This window comes from Lepus europaeus, chromosome 20 (genome assembly GCF_033115175.1).
Source record: "Lepus europaeus isolate LE1 chromosome 20, mLepTim1.pri, whole genome shotgun sequence".
NCBI classification, from domain to species: domain Eukaryota; kingdom Metazoa; phylum Chordata; class Mammalia; order Lagomorpha; family Leporidae; genus Lepus; species Lepus europaeus.
Genome location: NC_084846.1, coordinates 20010241 through 20025703, shown reverse-complemented (window position 1 = coordinate 20025703; position 15463 = coordinate 20010241). Strand labels below are relative to the sequence as shown.

The 15463-nt window shown below is 39.7% G+C and overlaps 1 protein-coding gene across 1 annotated transcript in view; it reads left to right on the top strand.

The window, feature by feature from the left end:
- CRPPA (CDP-L-ribitol pyrophosphorylase A) overlaps positions 1-15463 on the top strand; it is a 319655-nt gene that overhangs the window by 198512 nt on the left and 105680 nt on the right. The window lies entirely within an intron of this gene.

Here is a 15463-nt window from a genome sequence, read left to right as displayed (position 1 = left end):
CTGTATGAGAGTTCCAGCATGTTCGTCAACTGCTTTGTTATTTTATTTTTAATATTTGTAACAGTCAGCTGTTTTTCTTGTAGTGCAGAATAAAAGTGATTCTGTACTGACTGTCTAGAGAATGACAGGTATTTAAAGTTCTCTGTGGGTGATGTGTGACAGCGATTTTTGTGAAATGAAATAAGGTGAATTTTTAGCTGTGTGCTACAATTTGAAATCCAAAATTTGAAGCAATGGAACATGAGATATAAAGACCCTTGTCTAGCCTATCCTTTCGTTTCTTTACCTTTGAGATCATTTACTCTGCTTCCAAAATATGCAACTGTGACTTCAGTTTGGTCATCAAGGAAAGAACAATTTCAACTTTAACAGGATTATTGGATTGTATTGCTTTAGGGGTTGTTGAAGTTGGGATGGCCTAAGGAGGTGCATTTAATTGCCCAAGGATGGGTAGCTGGCATAGTAAGGGGAAAAACTGAGGTCAGAAGTATTTCCTCTTCAATAAATTGTCATTTCTTTTGGTTGTACACTGCATATTATCTGGAAAAAATAAATGTTTATTTTCCTTACCTTGTGCAAAGGAGTTGTGGACATATACTACGAAAGCTATATTGTGCAGATCTAAAATAATTTATTTAAACAAATCTCCAAAAAACAGAGAGATGAGAGATCATGTACAGTTCCCAGAACACTCAATGTTTCATGACCTAGGCCAGGCAGAAAAGATCTGCATACACTGTAGCTGACTTTCCAATGAGAGAGTAGCATTGCCAGATAAAGCATAGGATGTCTACATAAATGTGAATTTCAGATAAATAACAACTTCCAGAGGTAAATGTGCCTGCAACATGACATGGGGCATGCTTGCATTAAAAAAATCCTTTATTTGCAATTCACACTAACCAGGATATCTTGGGTTTTACCTACTAAACCTGGAAATCTGAGTGTTCACTCTCCTGGTGTGCTGTGCTACTTATGGGATAGGTACAGTACATACCTGTGCAGCACTATACCTGAGAAAGCTCCTCCACTGAACAAGTGCACCTGGCAAGCAGAGACCTGTAGAACCCATTACTTGGGATGAGACACAGTTTTAGCTGCTGTCTGCTAAGCCAGATCCCTTCTAAAACTACTGGAAATTCAGCAGAGCAGCATGTTAGCCCTTCAGGCTCTCTCTCTCTCAACATTAGAGGAAGACAGTATAGCTGACTTAATGTGTTGCTCTCTCTTCAAAATGCAGTAGTGAAGATGTCTCACTTAAGGGAGAATGTCTAAAATACAGAACGTGCTCTTGTCTACAAAGACTCATGTGGGCGTTGACTCAATAACTTGATCTAGCGTCCAGTACAAAATGACGTGAAACAGAACTTACCAAAAGACCCTCAGAGAAATCTCGGATATGCCATTAAAAAACTGAAGAACTGTCAATAAATAGAGATAACGGAACTTTTTAATGAAGGGCTTCTCGCAAGTGTCGAACATTCTAACGAGCATTTATTTCCCATAGCCAAACCAGGCAGGCAGGAAGTAGGCCAGTTCCCATTTGCTTCCTACGGCCCTTGAACCTCATGGACAGCTCGTGACTACTGTGTCCCCTGCAGGCAGCTTTGGGAACACTCCACACTGTGCCCTGGATTTCTGGGCATGGCCTTCCCTTGGCATAACCTTTTCTGTGTAGATATTTGGATATTGGCAGCTTTGAGTGCTTACTTGCCAGACATTCTGTCATTGCTAAGGATATGTTAAACATGGAAAGTAGAACTTCTGTTTATTGGAAAGACCTACACAAAAGCCATTGGCTGTTCAGTGAGATAGAACTCTCTGTGAGGTTTCTACTCCTACGTCTAATCCTCCTCTGTAGTCGCCATTAGTGTGTTTTCCTAGATTTATCCTGGATAGTCCTCTAAGTCTCTGATGAATGAAGTCTTTCTAGATTTTTAACCATTTTCAGTAAGGCATAAGATCAAGTGCTGCTTCCTTGGGTAAGTTTTCAGTTTGTTGATAGTTCCTCCTTGGAAGAGTGAACAGATTGCATTGTCTTCAAAGTCTGTGCTTTACACGTGGTTTCTTTGACTTCAATAAGACCTGCCTTGTTCTGTGTAAAAAATTCCTGAGAACATAGATGGCCTTTGATTTTTTTTTGGCTGCACTTCCACAGGGTTGACTTATATGATGTTTATGGTTAAATAGAATTACTTAAGCTTTTAAAAAATTCATTTTACACATGATGGTGCTAATCCCCATTTGTGTTTGTGTAGGTTTCTTCTATACACATAGGCAAAAGACTTTTCTGTGTTTGGGTGATTTTAAACTTCTTAGTTTTATTCTGTTGTTTCTGTGTTTTTGTTTTTGATTCATAATATAAATGTGATATATTAGCTATAATTTTCTGCTTCATATATTTTACATATATATATGTATGTGTATATATTGTGTGCACCTTTAAAAAATGATCTGGGAAGGACTAGGAATTGATCTCCTTTCAAGTTCTCTACAAATGTTCTCCAGTGTGTCAGTGATCGATCACTGATCATTGCTTTATAAATCATTGACAAATGTGTTGAACTATACTTTTTAAGCAGTTTCTCCATATTTTCTTTACTGCTTTTAAAATAAATCTACCACAAGTAGTGTTGAAGTCCAAATATTCTCCTTAATATGTGCATTTTTAGATAACAGGTTGCTTGCAAAATTATGGTTGATTCTCTAGCTATGTCAGTGTAGTTAAGCACTTATTAATTTTTCCAAAATGTACTTTAGAATATTTATCAATCTTGGAAAGAGAATGAATAATTTTTTTAAGATTTATTTTATTTTATTTGAAAGTCAGAGTTTAAGAGAGGCAGAAACAGTGAGAGAGAGAGAGAGGGAGAGAGGTCTTCCATCCAATGGTTCACTCCCCAGATGGCCAGAACTGTGCCAATCCTAAGCCAGGAACCGGGAGCTTCCTCCAGGTCTCCCACATGGGTACAGGGCCCAAGCATTTGGTCCATCTTCCACTGCTTTCCCAGGCCATAGCAGAGAGCTGGGTCAAAAGTGGAGTATCCGGGACTCGAACCAGCACCCATATGGAATGCCGGCACTGCAGGCGGTGGCTTTACCTGCTAAGCCACAGTGCTGGCCCCAAGGAGATGAATAATGTAAGCGCATGCCTTTGTCCAGAGGTTAGGCCTCTGGATCTTGGTGTTGACTTGGCTGTGCATGCATCACATGAAGCTTTCTCTGACACTGTGATCCAACCATGAACTCCTGACATTTCTCATGAATCAGGAAAGATGTGAGTCATCTAGACTGGAGCTCTATGCACTACAGTTTCCTTTCACAGTCTGCTGAGTGAATTCAAGTCAGGTCCCACCCTTCATTCTCAAGTAACCGTGCAAACCTGACTGGAGGTTTCATAAGTTAATCCAAATAAAGGATCATAGTTCACTCTTTATGTCTTCTTTCTTTTTTTTTTTTTTATTTGATAGAGTTAGACAATGAAGGGAGAGAGACAGAGAGAAAGGTCTTCCTTCCAATGGTTCACCCCCCAAATGGCCACTACGGCTCGACCTACGCTGATCCGAAGCCAGGAGCCAGGTGCTTCCTCCTGGTCTCCCATGTGGGTTCAGGGGCACAAGCACTTGGGCCATCCCCCACTGCCTTTCCAAGCCACAGCAGAGAGCTGGACTGGAAGAGGAGCAACTGGGACTAGAACCTGGCGCCCATATGGGATGCCGGAGCTGCAAGCGGAGGATTAACCAAGTGAGCCATGGCACCAGCCCCTTAGTTTAGTTTCTATATAATAATTGTACAGAGTTACAGGGGTACAGTATGATTTTTTAAAAATAGTTCTCTATATAAAATGTTCACTTATCATTGTTAACCCAACTTTACCATGCAAGTCATTATCGTGGCCCATGGTATAAAATTGTTGGGGGAACATGTTCTAATTATCTGAAAATCTTTATCTAATGCTGTAGCAGAGGACTTATAGACCTAATATGTTTGACATGAATGGTTCAAGCTTACAGTTTGCAGTCTTAATTGAAATCAAATACTCTCACAATAACTCTTTTAAATGAAAATACTTACGAGTATACATTTCTCAATAAATTTTTGCTCATGAACTTCAATGACAATAGAAATATTATCATCTATAAAATATGAAAGTACTGTACAGTATCCTATTTCATCTGTGCATTTCATATGCTCACAGATTTAGAGACAGGAACACAGGTTCAAGGTTGGACAGTTTCCCATAAGTATTAGAACTGATTGTTTCTTCTACAGAATTTGTGCCTATTCCCTGTAAACTGAAAACCTAGCTACGGCACCCTGGACAAGTTATGCAGGTTTTCCAGGTTCCTGGTTCTCCAGGTATAAAAATGCAGCTGTCAGAGCTTCCCCTCTGCAGGCTGTGTGGGATGGGGAGGTGGAAACACAGGAAGGTGCACTGGGTCCATCAGGTGACACAAGATGGGTGAGTCCGGTTTTTCTCTCCTCTCCACATGCAATCACAAACTCCACCTGGGGAATTATTCATCAGATGAGGTATTTTAGTGTAGTGTATAGAGGAGTAGTTCTTTTCTTCAGACATCTTAATCAAAATAAAATGGGAGCTTTACCAGCTATGCCAAGGACCTCTCTCTCTCCCTCTGTGTCTCTCTCCCTCTCTCTCTGTAACTCTGCCTTTCAAAAAATAAATAAAGTTGTTTCAAAAATAAGATAAAATCGAAGGCAGTGGATATAAATGAAATACCAGATATAAAACTTTCGCTACATGCTTTTTTTCATTTTAAAGAATTATTTATTTGAAAGGCAAAATGATAGAAGGAAAGAGAGAGAGAGAGAGAGAGAGAGAGAGAGCTCTTCTATCTGCTAGTTTACTTCCCTCATGACCTCAACAACTGGGCCAGGCTGAAGCCAGAAGGCAGGAGCTTCATTTGGGTCTTCCATGTGGATGGCAAGAGCCCAAGTGCTTGGGCCATCTTCCACTACATTCCCAGGTGCAATAGCAGGGAGCTGGATTAGAAGCAGCACAATTGGAACTTGAATTGGAGCCTATATAGGATGCTGGTGTTGCAGACAGCTCTTTAAACCACTGCACCACAGTTCTGGCCCCTGTCTTTATTTTTAATAAAAGAAGCCAATTCACATAAGAAGGTGAAGAGATGCACTTTCTAACTGAAGGAGGAAATACCACGGAAAATGGCTAATGAGCTAGTTCCTTTGCGCAATGTGTTCATTAGTTCTTACGGTGTGACCAAACTTAGTAAATTGGAACAACACATATTATCTCACAGCTTCTGTGGGCCTGTTGGTGCTGGGTCTGTGTCAAGGTTACCATCATCTCAAGACTCTTCTGGGGTTCAGCTCCTTATGGGCTGTCAACTAAGGCTCCCCTTCTTCTCAATGCCATGAGCCCGGGGCTAGAGACCTCTGCTCCTTGCCACCATGACCTCTGTAGAGTTTCGGCACGGGGACAAGAGAGAACCAGTGAGACCAAAGCCAGTCTAACGTGTGGCCCAGGGCTGTCTCATCACCTGTGCTGTATTCCACTTACCAGATACAAACTGCCAGGTGCCATTCAATTCAAAGGAGGTTCTGGCACAGGTATGTAAATACCAGGAGGTGGAGATCACCAGGGGCCACACCGTGGACTGCCTGCCTTTGTAGTACCGCTGTACTAATATCTCTGGCCAAGCAACCCATCTCTTACATTAAGGAGTTTGCAAGCTAACTTGGACTAGAAATGTTTAAATATGAAAAAAGATTATATGGCCATGCATATGCATCCACACACATGTGGCATTATGTAGATGTACAGTTATGTTTGGAGATGTGAGTGGCATGGTAACAGCTGCAGAGGGTATAAGGAGGGCCAGAATGCTTTGCTAAAGAAAGGGAAAGTTACGTTGCTATTATCAGCATTGTCTTTAGCGAGTTTGCTTTGTGTCAAGTAAATGTGGAAGACATTGGTGCAATTGTATCACTTTCTAGTTTCATGGAGGAGAGAGAGAAATTGCAAATGAGCCCTCAAAATGTACATAGAATAGGAAAGTGTGGGCTTCTTCAACCATAGCTTTAAGCTCTTCAGGAACCTTGTAGCCATTCTCAAGTCAAGTCACTTAAACGTGTATCTATCTATCTGTCTATTAAATGGCCATCTCTCCAAGCTGAAATTGTTTCTTCTTTTAAACTGGATTTTAGTTATTTATTTGAAATGCAAGGTGTGTGTGTGTGTGTGTGAGAGAGAGAGAGAGAGAGAGAGAGATATCAAGATCTTTCTGCTGGTTCACTCCCCAAATGCCTGCAACAGCCAGCCCTGGGACTGGCCCAAGCCATGAGCTAGGAGCTCAATTTTTGTCTCCCACATGGTTGCAAGGGACCCTCGTATTTGATCCACCCCTGCTGCCTTCCATAGAGTACATTAACAGAAACCTGGGGTTGGGAGTAGAGAAGGGGACTCAGACCCAAGCATTTCAATATGGGATATGGGCAACCCATCTGGTAGCTTATCCACTAGGCCAAATACCCCAAACACTTGCCCCTCTTTATATATATTTATTTAATTTGGAAAGCATGGGGAGGGGAACGAGAGAGAGAGACAGATGGAAGGAGGGGCAGTAAAGAGATAAACAGACACACATACGGAGAGAAAGATCTTCCATCCAGTGCTTCACTATCCAAATGCCTACGAAGTCCAGAGCTGGGCCAGGCCAAAGCCAGGAGCCCAGAGTGCAGTCTCGGTCTCCCACGTGGGTAAAAAACACCCAACCACTTGAGTTATCACTTGCTACCTCCTAGTGTCTACACAAGCTGGAAACAAATTGGGAGTTAGAGCTAGGATTTGAACCCAGGCACTCTGACTTGGGGTACAGACATCTCAACTGGTATCTTAACCACTAGGCCAAATACCTGTCCTCATGCTTAAACTTAAAAAATAAGCAAGGTTTCATATTTTAGTCATGTATTCTTACATGCTGACTTCAAAGGCATATCTCATTCTACAGTGTTTTAGTTTGACGTGGCTCAGCCTGAAAGTTTGTATTTTAAATTGACTTATTTCCATTGATTCTAAGGCCAGTCATTGGCTTGCTCTGAGTGTCCACTGTGAGCCACTGCCTACCACTGGGGAGAATACACTCCATGCAGGGTTTCAATCCCTGTAGAAATCTCAGCCTGGGAAACACTGCATTTTGAAAGTACAAGGGCACCCATTTTAAATTCGTTTAACAAGACTGGATTGGGTGTAGTCCCTTTCTACTTTGCTTCATTGAATTCTCCATATGAATTAGCTGCAGACAACTTCCTCTGGTGAGTTGGGGCAGCTCTTGTGTGGCATGTAAGGAGGTCTCGAGGGGGTCTCTAGTACTTTATTGTATAATGTTACTAGGCTGAAGGTGTTACCAGAAATTAGTAGAAGAGACCAGAATTTAGAGGATCATTAGGAACAGGGAAAACTACATGATCTCCAAATTGTGGAATTATAGACCTCACTTTTATTTATCTAATATAATAGCATTTCTAGCTCATATGTAATTGTAGAGTTTCAGTATGAAAGAACAAATGCTGCAAAAGCAGTGGAAGTGATGTTTTATATATAGAGAGGATATTGGGGCTTTTTAAAAATTAGACTTTGAATTAAAATCTAGCATGAAATTTATGAAAATATACAGAGTTGAGGTATCTCAATAATAAAATAAGTTAGGGTCCTGGCTTTGATTGCAAGCATTTTGGGAGTGAACCAGTAGATGGAACATGTCTCTCTCTCTCTCTCTCTCTTTTTCCCCTCTTCCAAATAAAATGAAAATAAAACACTTTTTAAAGTCATTTTAAAAATATTTAATATTTTCCTTATGCATGTTGTTTTGTTTTTGTGAGGTTTCATCACTATCGTGGCCTATGTCATAAGGGATTATTTTTAGACTCTCTTAGTTGTACTTTGTATTGCAGTTAAAGCATTATATTACTGGGGGTCAGGGGCACAATCATACTGGTGATCTTAAAAATGTTCCTGGAAAATATATATTATGAAAAAAATGTATTTGAATGGTTGAGCTTATCTTTTAAAAGCTGAGCTTATCTTTTAAATCCATTTTCCATAAACCCTTTGAAGTACCCTTATATTTATAAGTAGATTGTATTATTTTACTTCAAGTTAGTAAACCAATAATTGCTGTAAAATGATGGTGTTTCATGCGAGATTCATTAGTAATAGCTCATAACTGACCAATAACACATAACCCAGAAGGTTGTGTTGCAAAGCTTGGCAAGTCAAATCCTTTTTGTGGACAGGCAGAGTGGAAAGTGAGAGAGAGAGACAGAGAGAAAGGTCTTCCTTTTCCATTGGTTCACCCTCCAATGGCTGCTGCGGCCGGCGCACCACGTTGATCCAAAGCCAGGAGCCAGGTGCTTCTCCTGGTCTCCCATGCGGGTGCAGGGTCCAAGGACTTGGGCCATCCTCCACTGCACTCCCGGGCCACAGCAGAGAGCTGGCCTGGAAGAGGAGCAGCCGGGACAGAATCCGGCGCCCCAACCGGGACTAGAACCAGGTGTGCTGGCGCCGCAGGCAGAGGATTAGCCTATTGAGCCGAGGGCTGGCCCTTGGCAAATCCTTTCAAGAAAGCAGATTAGCTGTGGTCATTCAAGAGGACTAGAAATTATTTAAAAAGCCAATTAATCCGACAACTGGTGACCTTCAAGAAGGACCTGCTTACAGACTTATAGAGCACATGGAGAAACTTCTTTGAGAGTCATCTAATTCCTATAAACTCTTTGCCCAGGAAAGTTCCTACTGCAGTGCTACTCAGCAAAAAATTGAAAATGGGATTTTATTTTAGGTAGTGTCAGGTTTCTGATATTTCAAATGATTAAGTGGTGAGAAATATAGACCTGATGAAAAGGCAGAGAGAACAACTGTCTAGTTAGTCCTGCCAAATTAAGAGTTCTCTAATGTCTGTGGAGTTATTTCAGCCCTTTTGGGATAAAATGTGCTATATGTGTTCTACTTACAGTGGTATTTCCTTAAATAGCATCTGAGTAAGGGAGATATCTTTTTCTGTTTATTTTCACTTTATGGGACACTGATTATCCAAAATGCAGAAGCAGCTGTCCAAAGAACTCTCCAATTGCAGTGTTGAACTGAGTCAAGTGGAGACCATCACATGCACGCTGGAGAACTTGAGAACATCAAGGAGGGGAGAAAGTCAAACTAGATAGGAGAAATGAGAGGTTAAATGGCTGTTAAGCAGTGAGGACAGCCCTGACTTCTTTGAAGTGCTAGTGCCTATTTCATACTAAACATTGGATGTCACTGAGATCAAAGGTAAATGATTTGCAAAATTACAAAGTTGGTTCCAGGACCACTTTCCAGAGAAGAGAACTGGGGAGTGTAGCATTTGGTCCTGTGTAAGTCCCTTCCTTCCTGACACAAACAGCTGGTATTTAGAAATGACAGCTCCTCAGAATAGAGCATGTGCTCATTGTCTCTGAGAATCCCATCTACATTTCTCATTATGATCACAACAGAACTAGAGAGGGACCTTCTTAATAGGGAATCAGAGAGAGATGAGTAATGTTTAGCGTGTAGCTTTGTGTATAGAAGATAGGGAAGTTTGTTAGTTTTTCACACATCTCATTCCTTACCTTTGACAACTGGTAAGGAAACACACTTTAATTAAGGTGCAACTTCCTCTTACTTGAATGGAGAATGACAATTATCTACCAGTGCCACTGGAAAATGAGTTGGTTCAATAACAAACATGTCTAAGTAACTCCTTTTCGACGCTAGATTTTAACAGGCAGGAAAACACAGATGTTATACAAAGACACCATTCACCATGATTATACTTCCATCATTGCTTATGTTGTAGGTGTAATCATTGTGTCACTCTGAAACTCCATCAGGAATAATATAAGGGGATCGTGTCTTAAAAGAGCATCACAATGAATTTGCCTCTTTTTAAAAATATGATTCAGAATTTGTGTTTATGGCCTCAAGGCTTCAGAATCATAATAGAAAATAATTTGTAACCAGATATGGCATTTGGATAAATCTTTCCAAAGAGGGGCTCGGAAACACAGCTGAAAGTTTGCTGTTAGACTTGCTTTAATTTTTCTCATTGGAGATATCCAAATGAAGAGATGTGTAATTTTCATTTGCAGCTTGTAAGCTAAAACGAAGTGGTTTACAATATGGATCACTGATGTGGCTTCACCTTCAGTTTGCTGATCTGAGCCAACTTGAGTTTCCATTTATGCTGTAAAGTAAGAAAACAAAACAATTTCATTCTCTAGGGAAGAAACACTGTTGTGGAAAGACACCAATCACCCAATATCAAGCTCCATCCAAGATTCTTTTACTTAATGAGAGCATCTGCACGTATGATGTTGTGATGCATCTGCATTCTACTGTATCTTTCTAGTTCCTTTCTAGTGAGACAGGCCATTTCTTGCTTGTTTACTTGTCAAGTATCTTAGATTCTGATTTGATTTGTTCAGCTGTGAATTTTAACTACGAATAATAATTTCTGCTGAATACAGTAGGATTTAAAATTTAATTGTGGTCAGGGTTGGCATTTTGACATAACCCGTGAAGCCTCCCTCCACCTGCCATGCCAACATCCCATATGGGTGCTGATTTGAGTCCGGGATGCTCTACTTGTGATGCAACTCCCTGCTAATGTGCCTGGAAAAGCAGTGGTGGCTCAAGTCCTTGGGACCTTGTAACCACACGGGAGCTGTGGATAAAGCTCCTGGCTCAGTCCTGACAGTTGCAGCCATCTGGGGAGTAAACCAGCAGATGGAAGATCTATCCCTCTATCCCCATAACTCTCCCCTTCAAGTTAACAAAATAAATCCTCTAAAAATTCAATTGTGGCATATTCTTCACCACCTTAATCCTCTTAGGCCTTTATTAAATTTTTGACTCCATATTTAAGATGTGTTTAAGATAGTTTGATGCAATTATAGGATTTAGGCTCTTCAGAGAGGGTGGTCTTTTTTGTTATTGTTAATTAAAGAAAGTCCAGCCTCAGAATAGACTTACTTGGATTGAAATCGTCCTCATGAAAACAAATTAAAACCCTAGATGAGAAGTTGCCCCCAATTTAATTACTCAGTTCTCAGTTCTACACCATGGAGAAAGGATAGGCATGATCCCTAAATCTAACTTTTTAGCTGACAGTGCTAACAATTTTAAAAAAAAATATGCTGATCATAAAGCAAATATTAAAACATGTGATGACCCATCTTTCTGAGCCTTGATAGCAGCTTCAGTAATGAAGGCATTGCATTTGGTCTGAAAATTACCAGTTTAAGTAACTGTTTAAACACAGTGGGGCTAAGGGGCTTAGTTATTTTCAACAAGTGACTGGGGAGTTGCCATGGTTTGAAGGTGTCTGAAGAGTGCGTAAGGTGGAAATTTGATCCTCTTTGTAAACACTGTTGAAAGGTGGGACTTTTTCTTTCTTTTCAAAAAAAAGATTTATTTGTGTATTTGAAAGGCAAAGTTACAGAGAGAGAAGGAGAAGAAGAGGAGGAGAGAGATAGAGGGAGAGAGAGAGAGAGAGAACTTTCATCTGCTGGTTCACTCCCGAATGTCCACAATGGCCTACATTGGGCCAAACCAAAGCAAGGAGCCTTGTAGCTCCATCTGGGTCTCCCACATAGGTGCTAGGAGCCCAGGCACCTGTGCTTTCCCAGGCACATTAGCAGGAAGCTGGATCCAAAGCAGAACAGCTGGGACTTGAACTCTTTGCTCATGTGATGCCTGCATTGCAAGCAGCAGCTTAATTCACTGTGCCACAATGACAGCCTTGAAAGGTGGGACTTTTAGGAGTGGATCAGTCCTTGAGGTCTCTGCCCTGATAAATGAGTGAGTGCCCTTATTGAGAGAGTTGGATCCTCAGCAAGGATGGCTGTGCCCCACCTCTCTCTCTCCGTGTGGTATCTCTTGCCATGCTTGGATGCAGCAAGTATGCGGCCTCTGGACCTTGAACTTCCCAGCCTCTAGAATCATGAGCCAAGTAAATATCTGTTCATTTTAAAGCGCTGGGTCCATGGCATTCTGTTAGACCCTCACAAGACAAAGACAGCAGCAGAGCTGAGAGCCTCACTTGGGCTTCTTTATATATATATTTGCTATTATTATGTAGAGAACAGATATCATGATCTCATGGGTTCAATTCTAAGAAGATAACCATACTTCCCTCCCTTCTGTCCTCAGTCCCCCTTCCTTCCTTCCTTCCTTCCTTCCTTTTTTTTCTTTATTTTTTGCAATAACATAATTTCAGTGTACTTTATAATCACAGACTTAATGCACCTCTAACTGTAATGTTTGACAAATAAAAAAGTAGAAAGACCAGTGTTCCACAGGAGTAAAACAAGGGCTAAAAACAATAATCAAATCATAATATGTCAGTTTCATTCTTATACCATTTTTTTTTTTGTATTCTGTATTATCTACCACATATCAGAGACAGCATGATACTTGTCTTTTGGGGACTGGTTTATTTCATTAAACATAATGGTTTCCAGTTGCATCCAATTGGTTGCAAAAGACAGAATTTATTTCTTTTAAATGGATAGGTAGTATTCTGTTCTGTACATATACCATTGTCTTTATCCAGATGCTGATTTATCAACATCTGGGTTGATTCTATATCTCAGCTATTGTGAATTGAGCTGCTATAAACATGAGGGTACAAATAACTCATGTGCTTATTTTATTTCATTTTGGTAAATTCCCAGGAGCAGGATTACTGGGTCATATGGTAGATCATACTGTCTTCCACAATGGCTATGCTAGTTTACAGTCCCAACAGTGGATCAAGGTACCATTTTCCCCATATCCTCACCAGCATTTATTATTTTTTTGAGTTTTGGGTGATAGCCATTATGACTAGACTGGAGTTATTTGCATTTCCCTGATGGCTAATGATCCTGAGCATTTTCTCATGTGTCTGTTGGCCATTTATATTTCATCCTTTCTTAAAATATTTTTATTTATATAAGGTGAGCAGATTTCATGTATTTCATATATACAGATTTAGGTATAGAGTGATACTACCCACCCAACCCTCCTACTTGCCCACACTCCCACCCTATATTCTTCTTCCTTTCTTATTCTTTCTTTTAAGTTTTACAGTGACATACTTTTAGTTTATTTTATAATTGTAAGCTTAATCTTCCAGTAAGTAAATAATTGAACAAATAGTAAGAAGAAAAAAATACTGTTCCTCAATAGCAGAGACAAGGGCTATAAACAATAATCAAATCTCAAAATGTCAATTTTGCTTGTATACATTAAATTTTTTTGTACTCAGTTACCACAATCAGGGAAAACATAATATTATTCTTTTTGGGACTGGCTTATTCCACTAAGTATAATGGTTTCTAGTTGCATCCATTTTGTTGCAAAAAAGCAGGAATTCATTATTTTTTTGGATATTATTCCATACCTGTTCATGTCATTTGCCCATTTCTTGATTATTTTGTTATTATTCAGTTTCCTGAGCTCTTTATATGTCTTGGATATTAATCTTTTGTCAGTTGCATAGTTTTCAAATATTTTCTCCTATTCTGTTTGTTGCCTCTTCACTTTGTTAATGTTTCCTTTGCTGTGCAGAGACTTTTCAACTTGATATAATCCCATTTGTCTACTTTTGGTGTTTTTTGTTTGTTTGTTTTGCCTGTGTTTCTGATGTCTTTTCCAAGAATGATTTGCCTATGCCAGTGTCGTGCAGTTTCCCCAATGTTTACCTCCAGTAATTTGATGGTATCACGTCATAGATTTAAATCCTTGATGGTTGTGAGTTGATTTTTGTAGCCGTGTCTGCTGTATTGTGATTACAGATTTTCAGAGAGACTAAGGGGGCGGCCAGGCCTTGCCAGCAGCATCACCGTAACATGGGTTGTTCTCACACATTCACTTCCTAAAGTCAAGTAAGTCACAAGCAGTGCTGCTCTCCTTGCCTCACATTTTTTTCTTCCCTTACTTCTGAGAAAAAAAGGCAAGATTTTTTGTTTTGCTTTGTTTTTGATTGTTTTGAATGCTCATTGCACATCATCTTGAGGAAGTCAAAAGGTAGATTTCACTTGAGCAGAGGTTTCACAGCAAGAATCATAGCAGGTTAATTAGGTGTTCAAAATGCATCGTTTTTCTTATGTAGACTTTAGTTATGTCCACAGATACTTGTTTTCCAGAAGTTAGCTAAGCAATAGCCAGTGTGGCCCTTGTGGTAAATTCATGAAAATAAGTCGTGACAGACAGGTGTTTCCTTCTGCTACCACGTGTGGCTGCTTTGGTGGGAGGCTTTGTCTTCTGGAACCCTGGGTTTGGCCCTGAGACGACAGGCATTCCCTGCAGGTGGGTCCATAGGTTTCACCTGAAAGAGCATCTGTGCCAAGATGCAGCAACAGCGTTGTCTCCGCTAGGCCTTTGCAAATGTCAAATCTCCTGAATAAAATGTACAGTGAAGAAAAATCAGTAAGTCCAGATAACCTACCAGGTTATAATTAAAAAAAACAAAAACAAAAACAAAACTTCATGAGAATCACAGAAATCAGTTCAGTAGGTCCCTGTGTTGCATATTTGTTGATTTTAATGAGGGCTATGATGGAAGGAGAGGTCCTCTCCCCATGACCTTTCTGTTTTACTTTCAGTGCTAAATTTGAATGTCTATGATTAATTGTCTTATTAAATATCCAGTGTTTGAGATGCACAGCTAAGGAGTGTGGACTCCTTGCCTTCACAAAGTTTTGATCACTTTATATTATTTAGATATTCAGTGGATTCAGATTAACGATGACTAAAATTCAAATATTACATATTTTCTGGTGCTTTAGATGAGATGTGTACAAATTTTTTTTTTTGCCAAACTACCAATTTCATTAAAATTTTTAAGAAGGAAAATGTAAGAATTTCAGATTCCAAGGTTATAACTTAGATAAATTGGCAATTTTTGAGATAGCAAATACATGCTTGACACAATTTGTTAAATAACATAAAAGTGTGAATTCTGACTTCATGCTTTAATTTTTAACCAGTTTTCTTGAAATTTTGAATACAGTGATTTTTTTCCCTCAATAATACATAGACTATTAATAAGTATGTGGCAAATCTCTATGTGGTTTTACGGTAACATATAGATTTCAGCATTGTTCCTGAAAAAAATTTTATGATGATTTAAGCATTTTTTTAAAAATGCAATGTTTATGTCAGTTTTGGCTACAGGTAACTAGAGGAAGAGGAAGGCAGAGTTGATTTTAAGCCATTTGAACAAATTGATGAACTACTTGGTATATTGGTTGGGGACTTTTGATTATACATTTCAGAACTGCAACACAGATTAATAACACTCGCACAGCTGTGCAGTCCAAGGTTATGGCTTTAGGTTTCATCAGACCCAGATGTAACAAGGTAAGAGCCCCTCGTTTGTCTCTCTCCTCCTGTCTCATCCTGGTGGATTCTTTATTC